The sequence below is a fragment of the Carcharodon carcharias genome, chromosome 14 (genome assembly GCF_017639515.1).
Source record: "Carcharodon carcharias isolate sCarCar2 chromosome 14, sCarCar2.pri, whole genome shotgun sequence".
Lineage (NCBI taxonomy): Eukaryota > Metazoa > Chordata > Chondrichthyes > Lamniformes > Lamnidae > Carcharodon > Carcharodon carcharias.
The window spans coordinates 124,674,324-124,695,502 of NC_054480.1; the positions used below are offsets into that span (position 1 = coordinate 124,674,324).

Here is a 21,179-nt window from a genome sequence, read left to right on the forward strand (position 1 = left end):
TACAGCCCTGTGTCGGGAGGAATACAGAGTAGTACGGCCCTGGGCCTGGAGGAATACAGAGTAATACAGCTCTGTGCCTGGAGGAATACAGAGTAATACAGCCCGGGCCTGTAGGAATACAGTGTAATACAGCCCTGGGCCTCGTGTAATACAGAGTAATGCAGCCATGGGTCTGGAGGAATACAGAGTTATGCAGCCCTGGGCCTGGAGGAATACAGAGGAATACAGCCCTGGGCCTGGAGGAATACCGAGTAATATAGCCCTGGGCCTGGAGGAATACAGAATAATACAGCCCTGTGCCTGGAGGAATACAGAGTAATACAGCCCTGGTTCGGGAGGAATACAGAGTAATACAGCCCTGGGTCGGGAGGAATGCTGAGTAATACAGCCCAGGGCCTGAAGGAATACAGAATAATACAGCCCTGGGCCTGGAGGAATACAGAGTAATGCAGCCCTGGGTCTGGTGGAATACAGAGTAATGCAGCCCTGGGTCTGGTGTAATACAGAGTAATACAGCCCTGGGTCTGTTGTAATACAGAGGAATACAGCCCTGGGCCTGTAGGAATACAGAGTAATACAGCCCTGGGTCTGGTGTAATACAGAGTAATACAGCCCTGGGCCTGGAGGAAAACAGAGTAATACAGCCCTGGGCCTGGAGGAATACGGAGTAATGCAGCCCTGGGTCTAGTGCAACACAGAGTAATACAGCCCTGGGTTGGGAGGAATACAGAGTAATACAGCCCTGGGTCGGGAGGAATACAGAGTAATACAGCCCTGGGTCGCGAGGAATACAGTAGTACAGCCCTGGGTTGGGAGGAATACAGAGTAATACAGCCTTGGGTCTGAAGGAATACAGAGTAATGCAGCCCTGGGTCTGGTGTAATACGGAGTAATACAGCCCTGGGTCTTGTGTAATACAGAGGAATACAGCCCTGGGGGGTCTGGAGGAATACAGAGGAATACAGCCGTGGGTCTGGTGTGATACAGAGGAATACAGCCCTGGGCCTGGAGGTATACAGAGTAATACAGCCCTCTGTCGGGTAGAATACAGTGTAATACAGCCCTGGGCCTCGTGGAATACAGAGTAATACAGCCCTGGGCCTGGAGGAATACAGAGGATTACAGCCCTGGGTCTGGTGTGATACAGAGGAATACAGCCCTGGGCCTGGCGGAATACAGAGTAGTATAGCCCTGTGTCGGGAGGAATACAGAGTAATACAGCACTGGGTCTGGTGTGATACCAAGGAATACAGCCCTGGGCCTGGAGGAATACAGAGTAATACAGCCCTGGGCCTGGAGGAATACAGAGTAATACAGCCCTTAGTCTGGAGGAATACAGAGTAATACAGCCCTGGTCCTGGAGGAATACAGAGTAATACAGCCCTGGGTCTGGAGGAATACAGAGTAATACAGCCCTGGGTCTGGAGTAATACAGAGTAATACAGCCCTGGGCCTGGAGGAATACAGAGTAATACAGCCCTGGGTCTGGAGGAATACAGAGTAATGACAGCCCTGGGTCTGGTGTAATACAGAGTAATACAGCCCTGGTTCGGAGGAATACAGAGTAATACAGCCCTGGGTCTGGAGGAATACAGAGTAATGCAGCCCTAGGTCTGGAGGAATACAGAGTAATGCAGCCCTGGGTCTGGTGTAATACAGAGTAATACAGCCCTGGGTCTGGTGTAATACAGAGTAATACAGCCCTGGGTCTGGAGGAATACAGAGTAATACAGCCCTGGGTCTGGAGGAATACAGAGTAATACAGCCCTGGGCCTGGAGGAATACAGAGTAATACAGCCCTGGGCCAGGGAGAATACAGAGTAATACAGCCCTGGTCCTGGAGGAATACAGAGTAATACAGCCCTGGGCCTGGAGAAATACAGAGTAATACAGCCCTGGGTCGGGAAGAATACAGAGTAATACAGCCCTGGGCCTGGAGGAATACAGAGTAATACAGCCCTGGGTCTGGAGGAATACAGAGTAATACAGCCCTGGGCCTGGAGGAATACAGAGTAATACAGCCCTGGGACTGGAGGAATACAAGAGTAATACAGCCCTGGGTCGGGAAGGAATACAGAGTAATACAGCCCTGGGTCTGGAGGAATACAGAGTAATACAGCCCTGGGCCTGGAGGAATACAGAGTAATACAGCCCTGGCCTGGAGGAATACAGAGTAATACAGCCCTGGGCCTTGAGCAATACAGAGTAATACAGCCCTGGGTCGGGAGGAATACAGAGTAATACAGCCATGGGTCTGGAGGAATACAGAGTAATACAGCCCTTGGCCTGGAGGAATACAGAGTAATACAGCCCTGGACCTGGAGGAATACAGAGTAATGCAGCCCAGGGTCTGGAGGAATACAGAGTAATACAGTCCTGATTCTGGAGGAATACAGAGTAATACAGTCCTGGGTCTGGAGGAATACAGAGTAATGCAGCCCTGGGCCTGGAGGAATACAGAGTAATACAGCCCTGGGTCGGGAGGAATACAGAGTAATACAGCCTTGGGTCTGGAGGAATAAAGAGTAATACAGCCCAGGGCCTGGAGGAATACAGAGTAATGCAGCCCTGGGTCTGGTGTAATACAGAGTAATACAGCCCTGGGGCCTGGAGTAATACAGAGGAATACAGCCCTGGGCCTGGAGGAATACAGAGTAATACAGCCCTGGGTCTGGTGTAATACATAGTAATACAGCCCTGGGTGTGGTGTAACACAGAGTAATACAGCCCTGGTTCGGGATGAATACAGAGTAATACAGCCCTGGGTCTGGAGGAATACTGAGTAATACAGCCCTGGGTCTGGAGGAATACCGAGTAATACAGTCCTGGTCCTGGAGGAATACAGAGTAATACAGCCCTGGGTCGGGAGTAATATGGAATAATACAACCCTGGGTCTGGAGGAATACAGAGTAATACTGCACTGGGTCTGGAGGAATATAGAGTAATGCCGCCCTGTGTCTGGAGGAATACAGAGTAATGCATTCCTGGATCTGGAGGAATACAGAGTAATGCAGCCCTGGGTTGGGAGGAATACAGAGTAATGCAACCCTGGGTCTGGAGGAATACAGAGTAATGCAGCCCTGGGTCTGGAGGAACATAGAGTAATGCAGCCCTGGGTCTGGAGGAATACAGAGTACTGCAGCCCTGGGTCTGGAGGAATATAGAGTAATGCCGCCCTGGGTCTGGAGGAATACAGAGTAATGCAGCCCTGCATCTGGAGGAATACAGAGTAATACAGCCCTGGGTAAATTGCTGGGCAGGAGGAGTGGGGATGAGGGGAATATGGGTGTGGCAAACGTTGGAGAGTCTCTGTCTCCCTGGGGCTCCGGCTGTTCCTGTCCTCTGTTCCCCTCGGCTGTGCCTAACCCTCAGAACTAGGCCACATCCAGCACCACCCAGCGTAACAGACCTTCCCTCTTTTCTGTTTACTCCAGGTGTTGGTCAAGAGCAGGATCTGAGAGTTGGGGAAGAATCAGGGGAGAGGGAGAGTTGAGCCTCAGCCTGCGTCTCTAAATGCCTCTTTCTATTCCACAGGTTCTGGTGATATGGACGGATTGTCAAAGGTAAGTTCATTGCTGGAGCAGGTCGTGGATTGACTATTTCTCTGGCCTATTATATCCAATCTATGGGTGGAATCGTCTCAGATTTGCACCAAGTGCAGTGGCGGGCGAGAGAGACAACACTTTACCGGCCAGCCAGAATGCAGCTTTTCATGTCGTACTGTCCCAAACCCGCTGTGTTATTATTGCATTCCCGGGATTCACGCCGTTTTGATGGTGGGCAGGCTCCGATTCGCCTGAAATGCCATCACCTCACCGCTTAGTCACGCCAGGCACCACATGTAAAGTAGAGCCACGCTCAGTGCTTCCAGCCCAGGGCTGCAGCAAAGAAGACACGGCTCCAAAAGGCAAGAAGACTACAGCCCTCGAGCACCTTTTGGATGCCCTGGAGGCCGCTGTGATGTCCTCTACCCGCCTCCGGCTCTGACCGCAGGAGGGGCAACATCACCTCTCCGGCTTGGGAGGCGGTGGCAGTGATGGTCGGTGCCAATGCTGCACAAGAGGTTGGCCATCCAGTGCAGAAAGAGGATGAACGATCTCATAAATGCTTAAGGCAACCATCTCATCACTCTAAACTCACCCACTCACAAACCCGTCACACATTCACTGGCATCTCACTCACTGCCAGCTCAAGGGGCATCACCACTCACTCTCTCACACACACACACCCTCACCCTCACATCTCTATCTGGCCTCATCCCCTCTGGAGACTGTCTCCTCAGCCTTCACCATCTTGAGGCCTCTTTCACAGATCAACATGTGCCCCCACACACACCCTGGGATACCCCCCTTCCCCAGTACAGCCCTCGCCCTGCAGCCATTGAAGAGCCACCCACATGTGGCTGGTCTGGTAGGTAGAGACCTACCCATGGGCCTCCCTAAAAGCAATGTGGTGCTGCCTGTGAAGCCTGGGGCTGATGACTGTGAGTGCTGCCTGAAGCAAGGTAGGCAAACAAACCTCGAAGTCCCGAGTGAAGTGCAGCTCACCAGGTGCCTGCCTTATTTATGCTGTTGGGAAACACGTCGGCCTGTTCTCCTGCCCACATGAGCGGACGATCTAGCGGGGGTGGGGGGGTATGAGTCCGGTGGGCTGGCCTTATGCTGATGTATTACAATGAGATTCCCAATGTCCTATGGTGGGGAATGTGGCCCACTATCGACAGGCTGAGCAGATGATCACAAACTGGTCTCACGACGTTGTGAAATCGATTTTTGGCCTTCTCACGCCACTGACCACACCCGTGCCAGTGGGCACTGGCACGCCACTGACCACACCTGGGCCAGTGGGCACTGGCACGCCACTGACCACACCCGGGCCAGCGGGCACTGGCACACCACTGACCACACCCGGGCCAGCGGGCATTGGAAATCCCAGCCTACAGCACAGAAACAGGCCATTTGGCAAAACTGGTCAGTCCTACTGTTTACCTAGCACAAAGGAAGATGGTTGTGCTTGTTTGAGGTCAGTCATCTCAGTTCCAGGACATCACTGCAGGAGTTCCTCTGGGTAGAGTCCTAGGCCCAACCATCTTCAGCTGCTTCATCAGTGACCTTCCTTCCATCATAAGGTTAGAAGTGGGGATGTTCACTGATGATTACACAATGTTCAGCACCATGTGCAACTCCTCAGATACTGAAGCAGTCCATGTCCAAATGCAGCAAGACCTGGACAATATCCAGGCTTGGGCTGACAAGTGGCAAGTAACATTCACGCCACACAAGTGCCAGGCAATGAACATGTCCAACAAGAGAGAATCTAACCATCGCCCCTTGACATTCAATGGTATTACCATCACTGAATCCCCCATTATCAACATCCTGCAGGTTATCATTGACCAGAAGCTGAACTGGCACAGCCATATAAATACTGTGGGTACAAGAGCAGTACAGAGGCTGGGAATTCTGTGGTAAATAACTCACCTCCTGACTCCCCAAAGTTTGTCCACTATTTACAAGGTACAAGTCAGTAGTGTGATGGAATACTCTTCACCTGTCTGGATAAGTGCAGCTCCCACACCACTCAAGAAGCTTAACACCACCCAGGACAAAGCAGCCCATGTGATTGGCACCCCTTCCACAAACATTCATTCCCTCCACCACTGACAAACTGCACCTTCCAAACCCACGGCCGTTACCAAGTAGAAGGATAAGGGCAGCAGACACATGGGAACACCACCACCTGCAAATTCCCCTCCAAGTCACTCACCATCCTGACTTGGAAATATATCGCCGTTCCTTCACTGTTGCTGGCTCAAAATCTTGGAACTCTCTCCGTAACAGCACAGTGGGTGTACCTGCGACTGCAGCGATTCGAGAAGGCAGCTCACCACCACCTTTTCAAGGGCAATTAGCAATGGGCAGTAAATGCTGGCCCAGCCAGCGATGCCCACATCCCATGAAGGAATAAAAAGCTTTTCACCTCAACCACTTCCTGTGGGAGCGAGTTCCACATTCTCCCCACTCTCTGGGTAAAGGTGTTCTCCTGATTTCCTGATTGGATTTATTAGTGACTCTCTCATACACATGGCCCCCCGTGTTTGTCTTGCCTGCAATTGGAAACATCTCCTGTACATGACCCTATCGAAACCTCTTCATAACCTTAAAACTCTCGATCAGGTCACCCCTAATCCTTCTCTTTGGCAGAGAATAGAGCCGCAGCCTGTTCAATCTTCCCTGATAGCTTTTGCTGCAGCACTGCCTCAGTATTGACCATTTAACAGTGCAGTGCTCCCTCAGTCCTGACCCTCTGAAAGTGCAGCACTCCCTCATTACTGACCCTCCGATAATGCGGTGCACCCTCAGTGCTGATGCTCCAATAGTACAGCACTCCCTCAGCACTGACTCCCTGACAGTGCAGCGCTCTCTCAATACTGATCCTTCGACAGTGCACTTCCTCAGTACTGACCCTCTGACAGTGCAGCATTCGCTAAGTACTGACTCTCCAACAGTGCAGCGATCTCTTAGTACTGACTTTCAGACAGTACAGCATTCCCTCAGTACTGACTCTCCAACAGTGCAGCGATCTCTTAGTACTAACTCTCAGACAGTACAGCACTCCCTCAGTACTGACTCTCCGACAGTGCAGCACTCCCTCAGTCCTGGGAGTCTCAGCCTGGCTTGTGGACTTGTGTCTCTAAGTTCAAGTGGGACTTGAACTCTTGACTCTGAGGCAGCGTCCCATCGCTCCTGCCTGCCTGCCTGCAATCAGTGAATTAGTGCATCAATGGATTTACCAGCTCAAGTAAAATGTAGAGATTTGCTTTTTAAGTCATGTTTAACACTTGTATTTAGTCTCCATCTAGTGGCCATTTGCTGCGACTGTTTTCATATTCCTATCTCAATTCCTGGGCCAGGATTTTGCCCTCATCGGGCAGGCTAGGTGGGGATGGTCGGGAAGCCGACTGCTGCCCACGATCGGGGCCCAGGTGGCGATTTCAAGCTGGTGGGTCAAGTAAAGCCCACCCTGTGGCTGCAGCGCTGCCTGTGCTGGGGGGAGGAGGGCAAGTGGGGAACTTAGCACAGGGAAAACTCCCTGAGGCACAGAGCTATCCCAGAGACTCTGTCACAGGAGCAGGGACATGTTATTAATGAAAAGTTAAATGTTTTATTTTGTTTTTAATTGCTGTTGGAAACCTCATCTGGGGATGAGGTTTCCGAAAAAACACAAAGGCTGCTTGACATGTTCGCCTGCCCCCCTCCCCAACCATAAGGCTGGACAGGCAGCGAAAAATTACATTGAATTGATATTTAATGGCGTGTTTGTTGTCGGTGGGCGCGCTGCCAACTCCCAGTGCACTCGCCGACCAAAATATCGCCCGTCATTTTACCCTCGCTCGGGTCACGTGCCCATCCAACAAGGTAAATATTCTCCCCTAATGTTGATCAAAGTTAGTTGAAGTGAATCACCCTGGATGAATTATTCTTCATTTCTGGAATTTTTCTCGGAGTTTACTGTGGGGAGAGGACAATGGGATTTGATGGGAGGGTTGGAGGACTAAGTGGACGGGAACTGCTGTCCAGGAACAAAGTGAATCTTGGGAATGTGTTATCACAGCTCCTCTGAGTGATCCAACAATTAACATTCCTCATCTTTTTCCTTTAAGAATTCCCCAAACAACATGACCGGGCTGAGCAATCCTCCGGGAACTCCGCGTGACGATGGCGAGATGACAGGCAACTTCTTAAACCCATTCCAAAATGAAAGTGTAAGTTGGGCCACAGCTGGGCTTTCTCTCTCTTTCTCGTCTGTCTTTCTCTCTGTCTCTTTATTTCTCTTTCTCTCTTTGTGTCCCTCTCTCTCTATCTCTCTCTCTCTCTTTCTCTCTCTGTCTCCACCTCTCTCTCTCTCTCTTTTTCTGTCTCTCTCTCACTCTTTCTCTGTCTCTGTCTACCTTTCTCTCTTTCTTTCTCTCTCCGTCTCTATCTTTCTCTCTCTGTCTTTACCTTTCTCTGTCTCTCTATCTCCCTTTTTCTCTCTTCCTGTCTCCCTCTCTCTCTCTCTGCCTCTCTCTATCTCTCTCTCTCTGTTCTTCTCTCTCTCTCTGTGTATCTCTCTCTCTCTATCCCTCTCTGTCTCTCTCTCTATCCCTCTCTGTCTCTCTCTCTCTCTGTCACTCTCTCCCTGTCTGTCTCTCTCTCTCACTTGGCCATTCTCTTCCACTTTTCCTGTCAGTACTAACTCTCCAGCCTCAGTCAACATTGCCAGGTAAAGCTGTTGGATTGTTGTAAAATTCTAATTGGTTCACTAATGGCCTTTAGATCCTTCAACTTAGAGAGTAGGTTCTGACTATTTGATCAAAGGGCCTAGTCAGGCTGAGTTCTGTCCACATCTGATAGCCACAGATTTTCAACAGGAGCCCTGGTTGATTCTCCCTCTCTGTCTAACCCAGAGGTCACTGGACAGTGATCAGGAGCAGGAGTCTTGGCTGATCTCTCCTCAGCCCAGGGAAACCAAGCCAATTCAAACTCTTCTCCCAACTGATACCAGGTTTTTATTAATTTATTAATTTATTCTTGGGATGTGAGCATCAGTGGCAAGGCCAGCATTTATTGCTCATCCTGAGAGAAAGCGGGGTGTGGGTTTGATACCACTGAATGACTTGCTGTCTCACACTTTCACATTCCATGACGATGCTGTCTTCCTCCTGTGGGAAGGTGTGGAGAGCCAGTGTTCATTCGGTGCTGTGGACTGGAGTCACATAGAGACCCAGGCTGAGTAAAGATGTACGGTTTGCTTCCCTGAAGCGATGTGAATGAACCATTTAGGTTTTTAATGAGAATCCGGGAGCTTCTTGGTCAAATTCTCAAACAGCCCTGGTGAGCTCCTGTTCAAATTGAGTCGTTAATTCAATAATCAGATCACATCACGACCATACCTGACCTCATTCAGCACAGGCTGGGGTGAAGCCTGTGACCTTACCTGTTTGGCTCAATCTCACATTGAATGGAGCACTTCACCAATCAAACCTGTTTCTTCATTCTGCCCTGTGAAACAGGACGTGATGTGAGATATGTACTGTTCATTCCCTTGTGCAAATATGTGCACGTGTCCATGTACACATGTATTTGGTGCAGTTTTTTTTATTCATTGGATGTGGACATTTAAGTGTCAACCACATTGCTGTGGGTCTGGAGTCACATGTAGACCAGACCAGGTAAGGACGTCAGATTTCATTCCCTAAAGTGCATTAGTGAACCAGATGGGTTTTTACAACAATTGGCAATGGTTTCACAGTCATCGGCAAGACTTATAATTTCAAATTTTTATTGAATTCAAATTCCACCATCTGCCATGGTGGGATTCGAACTCGGACCCCCAGAGCATCACCCTGCATCTCTGGATTACCAGTCCAACGTGTGTGTGTTTGTTTAAAACTTTACATGCTGATCTTTATGAAACAGTGTGTCAGACTTAAGCTGTGCACCACACTTCAGGAAGTGTGTCACAACCTTGGAGAGGGTACAGCTGGGGTTTTTGAGAATGGTATCAGAGGTGAGGGACTTCAGTTATGTGGAGCGGCTGGAGAAATTGTGATTGTTCTCCTTAGAGTAGAGAAGGTTAAGGGGAGATATGATCGAGATGTTCAAAATCATGAGGGATTTGGACAGAGTAGATAGAAACTGTTCCCATTGGTGAGACAGGGAGGGCACAGGTTTAAGGTGATTGGAAAAAGAACCAAAAGTGACATGAGGAAAATCTTCTGTTTCTGATCGGGAATGCGCTGCCTGAGAGTGTGGTGGAGACAGATTCAATCATGGCTTTCAAAGGGAATTGAATAAGCACCTGAGGGGAAAAAATATGTGTTGGCCAGTGGGGGAAAGAGCCAGGAGTGGGACTTGCTGAGCTGCTTTCTTGATGACCCAAATGCCCTTCTGTGCTGCAATCATTCTATGATTCCGTGGCTTTTGTCAGGTATTTGTCTCATAGAAACTAGGAGCAGGAGTAGGCCATTCGGCCCTTCGAGCCTGCTCCACCATTCATTATGATCATGGCTGATCATCCAACTCAATAGCCTGCTCCTGCTTTCTCCCCATATCCTTTGATCCCTTTCACCCCAAGAGCTATATCTAACTCCTTCTTGAAAATATAGTGTTTTGGCCTCAACTACTTTCTGTGGTAGCGAATTCCACAGGCTCAACACTCTCTGGGTGAAGAAATTTCTCCTCATCTCAGTCCTAAATGGTCTACCCCGTATCCTCAGACTGTAACCCCTGGTTCTGGACTCCCCCACCATCAGGAACATCCTTCCTGCATCTACTCTGTCTAGTCCGGTTAGAATTTTACAGGTTTCTATGAGATCCCCCCTCATTCTTCTGAACTCCAGTGAATATAATCCTAACCTATTCAATCCCTCCTCATATGTCAGTCCCGCCATCCCAGGAATCGGTCTGGTAAACCTTTGCTGCACTCCCTCTATAGCAAGAACATCCTTCCTCAGATAAGGAGACCAAAACTGCACACAATATTCCAGATGTGGTCTCACCAAGGCCCTGTATAATTGCAGCAAGACATCCCTGCTCCTGTACTCGAATCCTCTGGCTATGAAGTCCAAAATACCATTTGCCTTCTTTACCACCTGCTGCACCTGTATGCTTACCTTCAGCAACTGGTGTACGAGAACACCCAGGTCTCGTTGCACTTTCCCCTCTCTCAATTTATAGCTCTTCAGATAATAATCTGCCTTCCTGTTTTTGCTACCAAAGTGGATAAACTCACATTTATCCACATTATACTGCCTCTGCCATACATTTGCCCACTCACTCAGTTTGTCCAAATCACACTGAAGCATCTCTGCATCCTCCTCACTGCTCACTCTCCCACCCAGCTTTGTGTCATCTGCAAATTTGGAGATATTACATTTAGTTCCCTCATCTAAATCATTAATATATGTTATGAATAACTGGGGTCCCAGCACCAATCCCTGTAGTACCCCACTAGTCACTACCTGCCATTTGGAAAAAGACCCGTTTATTCCTATTCTTTGTTTCCTGTCTGCCAACAGTTTTCTATCGATCTCAATACACTACCCCCAATCTCATATGCTTTAATTTTACATGCTAATCTCTTATGTGGGACTTTGTCGAAAGCCTTCTGAAAATCCAAATAAACCACATCCACTGGCTCCCCCTCATCAACTCTACTAGTTACATCCTCGAAAAATTCCAGTAGATTTGTCAAGCGTGATTTCCCTTTCGTAAATCCATGCTGACTCTGTCCGATTCTGCCAATGTTTTCCGAGTGCTCAGCTGTTAAATCTTTTATAATGGACTGTAGAATTTTCCCCACTACCAACATCAGGCTGACTGGTCTATAATTCCCTGTTTTCTCTCTACCTCCCTTTTTAAATAGTGGGGTTACATTAGCTACCCTCCAATCTGTAGGAACTGTCCCACAATCTATAGAATCTCGGAAGATGACCACCAATGCATCCATTATTTCTAGGGCCACTTCCTTAAGTACTCTGGGATGTAGATTATCAGGCCCTGGGGATTTATCAGCCTTCAATTCCATCAATTTCCCCAATACCATTTCCCTACTAATACTGATTTCTTTCATACCTCCCTCTCACTAAACCCTGTGTTCCCCAACATTTCTGTTATGTTATTTGTGTCCTCCTTAATGAAGACAGAACCAAAGTATGTATTTAGTTGGTCAGCTATTTCTTTGTTCCCATTATAAATTCCCCTGTTTCTGTCTGTAAGGGACCTACATTTGTCTTCACTAATCTTTTGCTCTTCACATAACTATAGAAACCTTTACAATCATATTTTATGTTCCCTGCAAGCTTACTCTCGTAGTTTATTTTCCCCTTCTTAAATAATCCCTTGGCCCTCCTTTGCTGAATTCTAAATTGCTCCCAATCCTCAGATCTGTTGTTTTTCCAGGCCAATTTGTATGCCTCTTCCTTGGATCTAATATTATCTCTAATTTCCCTTGGAAGCCATAGTTTGGCCATCTTTCCTGTTTTACTTTTGCACGAGACAGGAATAAACAATTGTTGCAGTTCACCCATGCGCTCTTTGAATATTTGCCATTGCCTATCCACCGTCATCCCCTTTAAGTAACGTTTCCCAATCCATCATAGCCAACTCGCACCTCATACCATCCTAGTTTCCTTTATTAAGATTCAGGACCTGAGTCTCAGAATCAACTGCATCACTGTCCATCTTGATGAAGAATTCTATCATATTATGGTCGCTCATCCCCAAGGGGCCTTGCACAACTAGATTGCCAATTATTCCTTTCTCATTGCACAATACCCAGTCTAGGATGGCCTGTTCTCTAGTTGGTTCCTCAAAGCATTGGTCCAGAAAACCATCCCGTTACACTCCAGGAATTCCCCCTCTACGGTATTATTCCTAATTTGATTTGCTCAGTCTATATGCAGATTAAAGTCACCTATAATTACAGATGTTCCTTTATTGCATGTGTCTCTAATTTCCTGTTTAATGCCATTCCCAACATCACCCTACAGTTTGGGGGTCAATATACAACCCCCACTAACGTTTTTTGCCCCTTAGTGTTTCTCAGCTCTACCCATACAGATTCCACATCGCTGGAGCTAATATCTTTCCTCACTATTGTGTTATTTCCTCTTTAAACAGCAATGCAACTCCACCGCCTTTTCCTTTTTGTCTGTCCTTCCTAAATACTGAATACCCCTGGATGTTCCGTTCCCATCCCTGGTCACCCTGCAGCCATGTCTCCGTAATCCCGACTATATCATACCTGTTTACATCTATTTGCGTGGTTAATTCATCCACTTTATTGCGAATGCTCTTCACGTTAAGGTACAAAGCCTTAAGGCTTATCTTTGTAACATCATTTATCCCATTCCCACTATTTTTCACTGAGGCCCTGTTTGATTCCTGCCCTTGATTTCTCTGCCTATCACTTTTCTTATTCCCCTTTCTGTCTTTTGTTCTTGTCCTTGATTCCCCCTCCTCTGACTCCTTCCATAGGTTCCCATCCCCCTGCCATTTTAGTTTAAACCCTCCCCAACCACTCTAGCAAATATTCCCCCTAGGACATCAGTCCCGGTCCTGCCCAGGTGTAACCCGTCCAGTTTGTACTGGTCCCAACTCCCCCAGAACCAGCCCCAATGTCCCAGGAATCTGAAACCCTCCCCCTCACACCATCTCTTCAGCCACATATTCATCGCATATATCCTGCTATTTCTACTCTGACAAGCACGTGGCATTGGTTGTAATCCTGAGATCACTACCATTGAAGTCCTATTTTTCAATTTACTTCCTAATTCCCTGTATTCTGCTTTTAGGACCTCATCCTTTTTTTTAAACCTATGTTGTTTGTACCAATGTGCACCACGACCACTGGCTGTTCACCCTCCCCCTTCAGAATGTCCTGTAGCCGCTCTGAGACATCCTTGACCCTAGCACCAGGGAGGCAACGTACCATCCTGGAGTCTCGTTTGTGGCCACAGAAACGCCTATCTATTCCCCTTACAATTGAATCCCCTATAACTATTGCACTCCCGCACTTTTTATTCCTCCCCTGTGCAGCAGAGCCAACCGTGGTGCAACAAATTTGGCTGTTCCTGCTTTCCCCTGAGAGGCCATTCCCCTCAACAGTATCCAAAGCAGTATATCTGTTTTGCAGGGGAATAGCCACAGGAGATTCCTGCACTGCCTGCCTAGTCCTCTTGCTCTGCCTGGTGGTCACCCATTCCCTTCCTGCCTGTGGACTCTTAGCCTGCAGTGTGGCCACCTCTCTATACATGCTATCCACGATTCTCTCCACCTCGCAGATGCTCCACAGTGTCCCCAGCCACTGCTCCAGCTCCAAAACCCGGGCTTCCAGGAGCTGCAGCTAGAGACACTTCCTGCACACATGCTGGCCAACCATGGTGCAACAAATGTTCTTGGCTTCCCACATAGGGCAGGAGGAGCACACCATGGTTTTGAGCTCTCCTGCCACGTCTTACCACTTTAAATTAAATTAAACCCTTTGGAAGATACTTAATATCAAATAATATCAATTACTCTAGGGCCCTTCTTCCTTGCTCCTCGTTGTTACAGAATATAGCCCTTACAAACAATGAACCACAAAGTAAGACCTTAAAAACTATAAGCGATAAAAGTATTAAATACTTACCCAACCATAATTATGGTACTCAAAGGATCACCTCGTTCCCTCCTCACCGAACTCCCTCAGTTACCAAACTCCAACTTAAGCACTCTACTGCCGCCCAAAGCAACACTCCAGTGCAGACAAAATTTACCACTATGAATTGCTATCTGAACATTTCCCATTAAATTTTATGTTAACGAGAACAATATATTTGCAGGCTCAGGCCACTAATTGCCATTTAAAATGAAGATGAGGAAGAATGTCTTCTCTCAGAGAGTCGTTAGTGTTTGGAATTCTCTTACCCAGAGAGCAGTGGAGGCTGGGTCATTGAATATATTCAATGCTGAGCTAGACAGATTTTCGACTGACACGGGAGTCAAGGGTTATGGGGAACTGACAGAGAAGTGGAATCAAGGTCGCAATCAGATCAACCACAATCTTATTGAATGCTGGAGCAGATTTGAGCAGCCAAATGGCCTACTCTTGCTCCTATTTCTTATACTCTTAGGTTCTTAGATGCTTAGACACAGCCAGGTTCTGAAGTCTCCCTCCCAAGAGTGTCATCATTATCATTAGGTGACCTCAGATGACCTTTGGAAGATGAGGAGAATTTTTTTACCACCGCGAGTTGTGATCTGCAATGTGCTGCCTGAAAGGGTGGTGGAAGCAGATTCAACAGGAACTTTCAAAAAAATATTGGATTAATATTTGAAAAGGAAAGCTTTGCAGGGCTATGGAGAAAGAACAGGAGGAATGGGATTAATTTGGATAGACCTTTCAAAGAACCACAGAAGCACAGGTGCAATGGGCTGAATGGCCTCTCCTTTGCTGGACGACTTTATGGTAATCTTTCATGTGTTGTGCTTTCCTTTTCCAGTACTCCCCCAGTATGACAATGAGCGTGTGACCGAACCCTCTGAATCCCCTCATCCGACCCTCATGCAAACCTGCTGGAAATGACAAGAAACTATTCACGTGCGAGGCCAATCCCATTCGAAAAAAATAATATTTAATGGACAATTACTTGAGCAGCAGAGTTTGGTGCTCCAACGCTGTAGGAAAACCTCAGGAGTTTATATGCTGCTCGTGGAAGCCTGCTGGAGGAACCAAAGTGGTCACTTTTACACAATGGGGAAGGATGAGGTGGGACACAAGGGAGGAGGGGATAACAGAATGAACGAGTGGTGCAGGGTGATCAAAGACATTTTACTGTTTTAAGACATGTTTTTTGTATGAAAAATGTTGTGCATTCAGATAAGAAGATAACAAAATCAAGGTCTCAACCTGGAGCAGGCTTGAGCAAGTGCACTGTACGAGTATTTCAGTTATTAAGTGATGTGTTTTATCGAACACTATCCTTTCACTGACTCAATGATTCCAATTAACCTCTTTGAAATGAGGTGGAGTGGGGAGGGAGCTCCTTGTAACATGTAATGATCTGGGGTTTCTCCTCCAGCTCAGTGATGTCTATGGGCGTGAAGCCTGTGATGTGGCACTGCTAGGGATCGAAGCCAAGCAGAGCTCCTCAGCTAGTGTGACCTCTTGATAACCCACCCACTGAAAGCAGAACTCCTCTCTTAGCAGGGCACTGGCTTGGTATTTTGGCATTGGATGAGTGCCACAGGTTCCCCCATATTTTCATGATTATATGAGACAGTGATGTGCACCAAAATCCTGCTGTCTGTCTGTCTCTCTCTCCTCTCCCTATCCCGGTGTTCTCCGTTATAGAAAGGATTGAGCCTGTCACAATGGACAAAGGGGAGTCTGTTAGCAAAAAGTCTTGTCACAGACAATTTCAGAAACATTTCCTGGGAAGAAAATTGGTGGCAGTGAGATGGCCCAAAACTGCTGTTGCTGCTCCGTCTCTTAACAACCAAAGAAACGGAGTATTTGGCTGTCTGCTGGTGTGAGAACCTCATTTTGCAATGGTTTAACTGTCCCTGGTTGGCCTAGCAAGCTTTCCAGTTCAGTCACTGCTCTTTCCAGAGGATCTCACTCCTTGTCACTGCCACTTCCTTCCTCTGCTTTGACTGAAGGATCTCAACCCCCAACCTCATCTCAAAATCACAAAATAAAAACAGAAAATGCAGGTCTGGCAGCATCTGTGGAGAGAGAAATAGAGTTAATGTTTCGAGTCTGTACGACTCCTCTTCAGAACCACGAGTTTGCTGTAAATTTAATCCAGGCTCCTGTGCTTGTTTTGATATTTGGGAATGAAAATTGACAAAATTGTAGATCGTTGATGGTTTTATGTCTTGGAGCACAAAGGACGTATTGTACCTGAGCTTTTCTGAAAAAGGGATCCTCATGAGGGTTTCTCCCAACACCATTTCCCTGAGTTGGTTGGTGAATCATCGCAGCTGATGATTGAGAGGGTTTCTGGTGTACCCTCTGTTCTGTGCTGAGATCAGTCCGAAGACGTGTCCTGAAACCTTGTGGGTGAAAACTTTCTGGAGAAGCACCAGACTTGTCCTTTGGGGACAGCTTCATGTGAGAGAGATGTGAATCAATGAGGTGTAGCTTACCAGAGCACAAATTTGCTTCCTACCAGCCCCTAATGCAGGTACTCAAAGCATCCTTGTAAATATTGTAACCGTTTATAAGTTCTGTCATTCAGTCAGTGGAACCAGTTCCATGGGGCGTTCCAGGGGTAGGGGTGGCTCTGTATTTCCTCACCTCACTGTGGCAATGATCGACTGCTGCTGAATTGCACATTTTCAAGAAAAGTATTTGGCCTCACTATTACATCTGTAAGTGTTTCACAAACGGTGTCTTCACTGTTACTCAACTGTCAATAAGACAGTTTCCCTTGTGCCTAACAGGATCTCACAAACAGCAAGGGGGATCAAGTAATGTGCTGGTATTGGTTAAGTTGATAATGTTGGACAGGACACTGGGAGAGATTCCTTCTCTTCCAGTGTGTCCTTGGGATCTTTAACATTCATCAAAGACTCACCAGGACAGAGAGATGCAGATCAGTCCAAAGGACATTGATTAATACCACAGGCCCAGTAGAGCATGTTCATAGCAAAGTGAAACTTGGCTTTTCAACCATGGGAGGGGATTATTGTGGAGGCTTCATTGAGTTGTACAGGATTTTAAATTGTATGTAAACTGTAAATCCGAATGTTCTTTCAATAAAATGGTACAGGGTCCAAGCAGGGAAAAGGTTGATTTAAGACCAATCATGCATAGCCTCTCCATTGGGGAGTTGAGGGAAACCCTTGGAACAATTTAAGAAACAGTTGAATGAAGGGATGGGAGATTGGGAACTAACAAGAGTTTCTGGTTAGATGGGGTGAATGGTCTCTTTTGCCCAGATGGAAAAACTGACAGGTTTCCCAGGGTATGTAAAATACTTTTCTTCAGATTATTCCATGTAACAGACAATCCCAGTGGACTGATGTTGTGTCTACTGGGAATTAATTATTCCTCTGATCGATCCCCTGGCTCTCATGTGGTAGTTGCTACTGATCCAATTCTTGTGAATAAAGCTGTGTGCCATTCACAAGATTCATTAAGGTTTTTCACTACTTATTATTCAGTATGGTCACTGAGCTAAATGGATCAGGATCAACTGCTGATCATTGATTCCTTGATCACTGCCCTCAGTGCTGTTGTGAAGTCTTAAAAATGGTTTGTTCTGTCTTTCTCTCTCACTCTCCAGCTCTGCTTCTCCTGCATGCCCCAGCTCTCCATCTTGTTTGTGCACATGCTTTTGCACAGTCCCTTATGCACTTTGATGTTTCCTTTCACACACTCCCATGCTCTTTCATACTTTCACATTTCATGATGGTTCTGTCTTTCTCCTGTGGGAAGGTGCAGAGAGCCAATGCTCACGTGGTGCTAAAATTCAAGTTTTAGCTTCAAACTTCCCTCAGTGGAATTGACTGCACTTTTCATGTTTGATTGTCTGTCCATTCCTCAGGTTCTGACACTGGGGGAAGTGATTGAGATTTCAATCTTGGAAACGCCTGCCTCATATTCTCCCCCACCCAGAGCACATGTTGCCATGTTATCAATAACTTGTACAGGGCCGTTCTGGCAGGTAGGAGACATTGGGGTGTTGCATTTCAGTAATGTATTAGTGAGTAATGCCAAGAGAGCATTGCATTAAAAATCCATCCATAATGCCCTGATTATGTGGAGAAGGGGCTCCAGTGAGTGAATACACTCCCCAGTGTCGTACTTATCTGAAAGGATCATAGAGCTGACGCAATGATCGCTGGACTCACGTAGGAGTTTCACTCTGCTTCAGCATCAATGTTATGGGATGGGAGGGTGGTGGTTTAAAGCAGGCAGGGCTTCTCACCATTCTCCTGCCCATCCCCCTGTCCCACCCCGACTCCACTGTCCAGTAGTCCTGGCTGGAAACCTGTGTGTGTGTGGGCATCAAGCTGCAGGACATACTGTGATATCCTTCTTAATCACATAACCTGCCAATTGCCTCTATCCTAGGTTCAGAAGGAAAAGTGGGGAGTTCCTGCAGGAAGCCCTCTCCCAGTATCTCATACTCCAGCCAGAGTTGGCACATTTTAAATGAGGGGTGAGAGGGATAAGAGAATATTGTGGTGTGCATCAGACCAGATAACCTTTTAAAATAAGTTTGTGTCATGGTTATATAAAATACAAATTTGCCACTTGACACCAAGAAGGACCTCAGTCAAGCTCTGACCCTCTTGTTTAATTAGATATATTTTTTTAAATATCTGTTATAACACTGTACAGCCCCATATTCCCGCTGTCTGCCAATTGATGTATAATTGCATTAAAACCTTGTGTTAAATCATGACAGTATTGAACACAAAAGTTGGCTCCTGCCCACAGCAGTTTGCTGATCCCAATCCCAGGGCCATGGTTTGCTATAGTCGTTCTGTGTAGTATATATATTGTCATCTGTATGTTCTTTATATATTGTAAAGATTCTTTAGATGGTCAGTTGCATATTAAACTGCATCAATAAATGTCATGGATCCTTTTCTTATTCTTTAATCCTTTAATATAGCTATCTTTCAATAAGGAAACAGGCTGCTCACTCTTATCCAAACCGCACCAGGGTTTTTCTGAACCAGCTCCTGGCATCCAATGATTCCCATTCAGGCCCCAGACCAACCTTTAATATTCCACCCAGTCCAATCCCACCTACTTCTCAGCATCAATTGCTCACTCTTCATACCCTCTAATATCCCATCCAGTCCTATCTCACTCCCCTCAACCTTTAATATTCCACTTGGTGGAATAATCCTGTTCAGTGTTATACCTCCCCCTCACCACTCCTACTACATAGTCTGCATTTCAGTGTCTGGGGAAGAAGGGATAGAAGTGGGGAGCAGGGATTAACTAGGATGCAATTTCCCCAATGTAGCTTTATTGGTCTGAAAGCAGCTAGTATTTGATTCCTCAAGAGGGGTGAGGGTACTCCCATGTATTGCCCTCCAGTCAAGGGGATGCCCCAAGTATTGCTCTCAGAGTGGGTGTTCAGGCATTGATCCCAGGGTAATGGTCATTGAGGGTCATATATACAGAACAACTATGGAAGGAGTACTGAAGGCAGAAACTATTCCAGGGGACACTACACAATGGGAGTGGGTCAAAAACAGGGCAGGTGTTTGATCTGAGCATAAGCATTAAAGGTGCTGTATAAATACAATTCATTGTTCAGTTTACAGAAAAAGATTCAGTATGTTGCTCTACCCACTACTGGATGGGTGGTAACATTCACTATCACAAAGCATTTGGGATATAGAGCTCCTGCCTTTCAAAGGTCACATAACGAGCCACGTTTTGATAACAGAAAAACTCCTCGGTTCTCTCAGCCATAGCTCAATTAGCAGCACTCTCACCTGTGTCAGAAAGTTGTGGGTTCAAACCACACACACGACTTAAAAACACCCACCATTGTCCCTGAAATTGTAAACTTGCATCACCTTCTTCAATAATCATCAAAACCAGCCCAAATTAATGAGTGAAATTCTCTGCTGGGTGTAATACATTAACCTAAAATCAGCTTGATGATTCTTAACTGAGTTTTCACAACTCCTGATTTGGAGTTAAATGCCTCTAAATCAGCAATCTAAACTCAGACCAAGAAATAAATACAAAAACAGATTTTGCTGCAGGAAAGTGCATTATTCAGGGGCTAGGGAGGTGCAGAGGAAACACTAAATCTAGCTCACACTATTCCTACCCTGGCAGCATGTGCTGCAACAGTATGGAAGGAGCATTACTTGAGGCCAGTAGGTGAGTGTTGCTTTCTATAGCAGTGACTAAAAATACTCAAATATTTGCTTTTATTTCCAGCCAAACATAATCCACAGCTGCTGCTGGGTGAAGTAATTACAAAAGTCTGTGGCCTTTGACACACTGGCAGTAACTATACAGATTAATGCCAGATAAAGTGCAGATCATACCTTAAAGCCAGATATAACATCATTATCACCCCAGAAGTAGCAGACATAATAGAACAACTCGAAGTTGAGGATAAGTTCAACAAAATGCTCAGTCAAACATGTGGGTTTTTAAAAGGAGGGTTTTGAGAGGGGGAAGTGAAGAGTAGAGCACTTCAGGTAGGGAAAGCCAGAGATAAGGATCCATCTGGTTTAAGATAGTTGCTAATGGCAGGGTGATACAGAACAGGAAGAATCATGTGTGTGCAGGATACAAGAAAATGTCATTTATTTTCGATCTTGCTATAAGCAAAATTGGTTGCCCCATTTTCCTCCAGGTCAATGACTACAACAGTATTTACACTATGTAAATGCTTTTGGATGTCACAAGACTGTGGAAGGTAATATAAAATGCAAGCTTGATACTTAAAAAGGAATTTGAAGATAAAAAAAAGGGGTCAGAGCAGAGTGGGTGTGAGGAGCAGCAATGAAAAGGGTTCAAATCACAACTGCCTTCTGAACTGAAGAGTTTTTAATTCTAAGGCTGAGGGATTATGGGAAGCTGTTAAGAGCATGTTTCCTCAGGAAGAGACCATCCCATTTCCAGCACCAATCCTACTCAGCAGTGGTAGAACCACCAG

General features: G+C 46.5%; 1 long non-coding RNA gene across 1 annotated transcript; it reads left to right on the plus strand.

The window, feature by feature from the left end:
* The first annotated feature begins 3,341 nt into the window (after nucleotides 1–3,341).
* Nucleotides 3,342–19,112, plus strand: LOC121286730. Its single transcript, XR_005945038.1, has 3 exons — nucleotides 3,342–3,564; nucleotides 7,665–7,766; nucleotides 15,030–19,112. It is a non-coding gene; the product is annotated as an uncharacterized LOC121286730 (long non-coding RNA).
* Nucleotides 19,113–21,179: the final 2,067 nt, after the last annotated feature.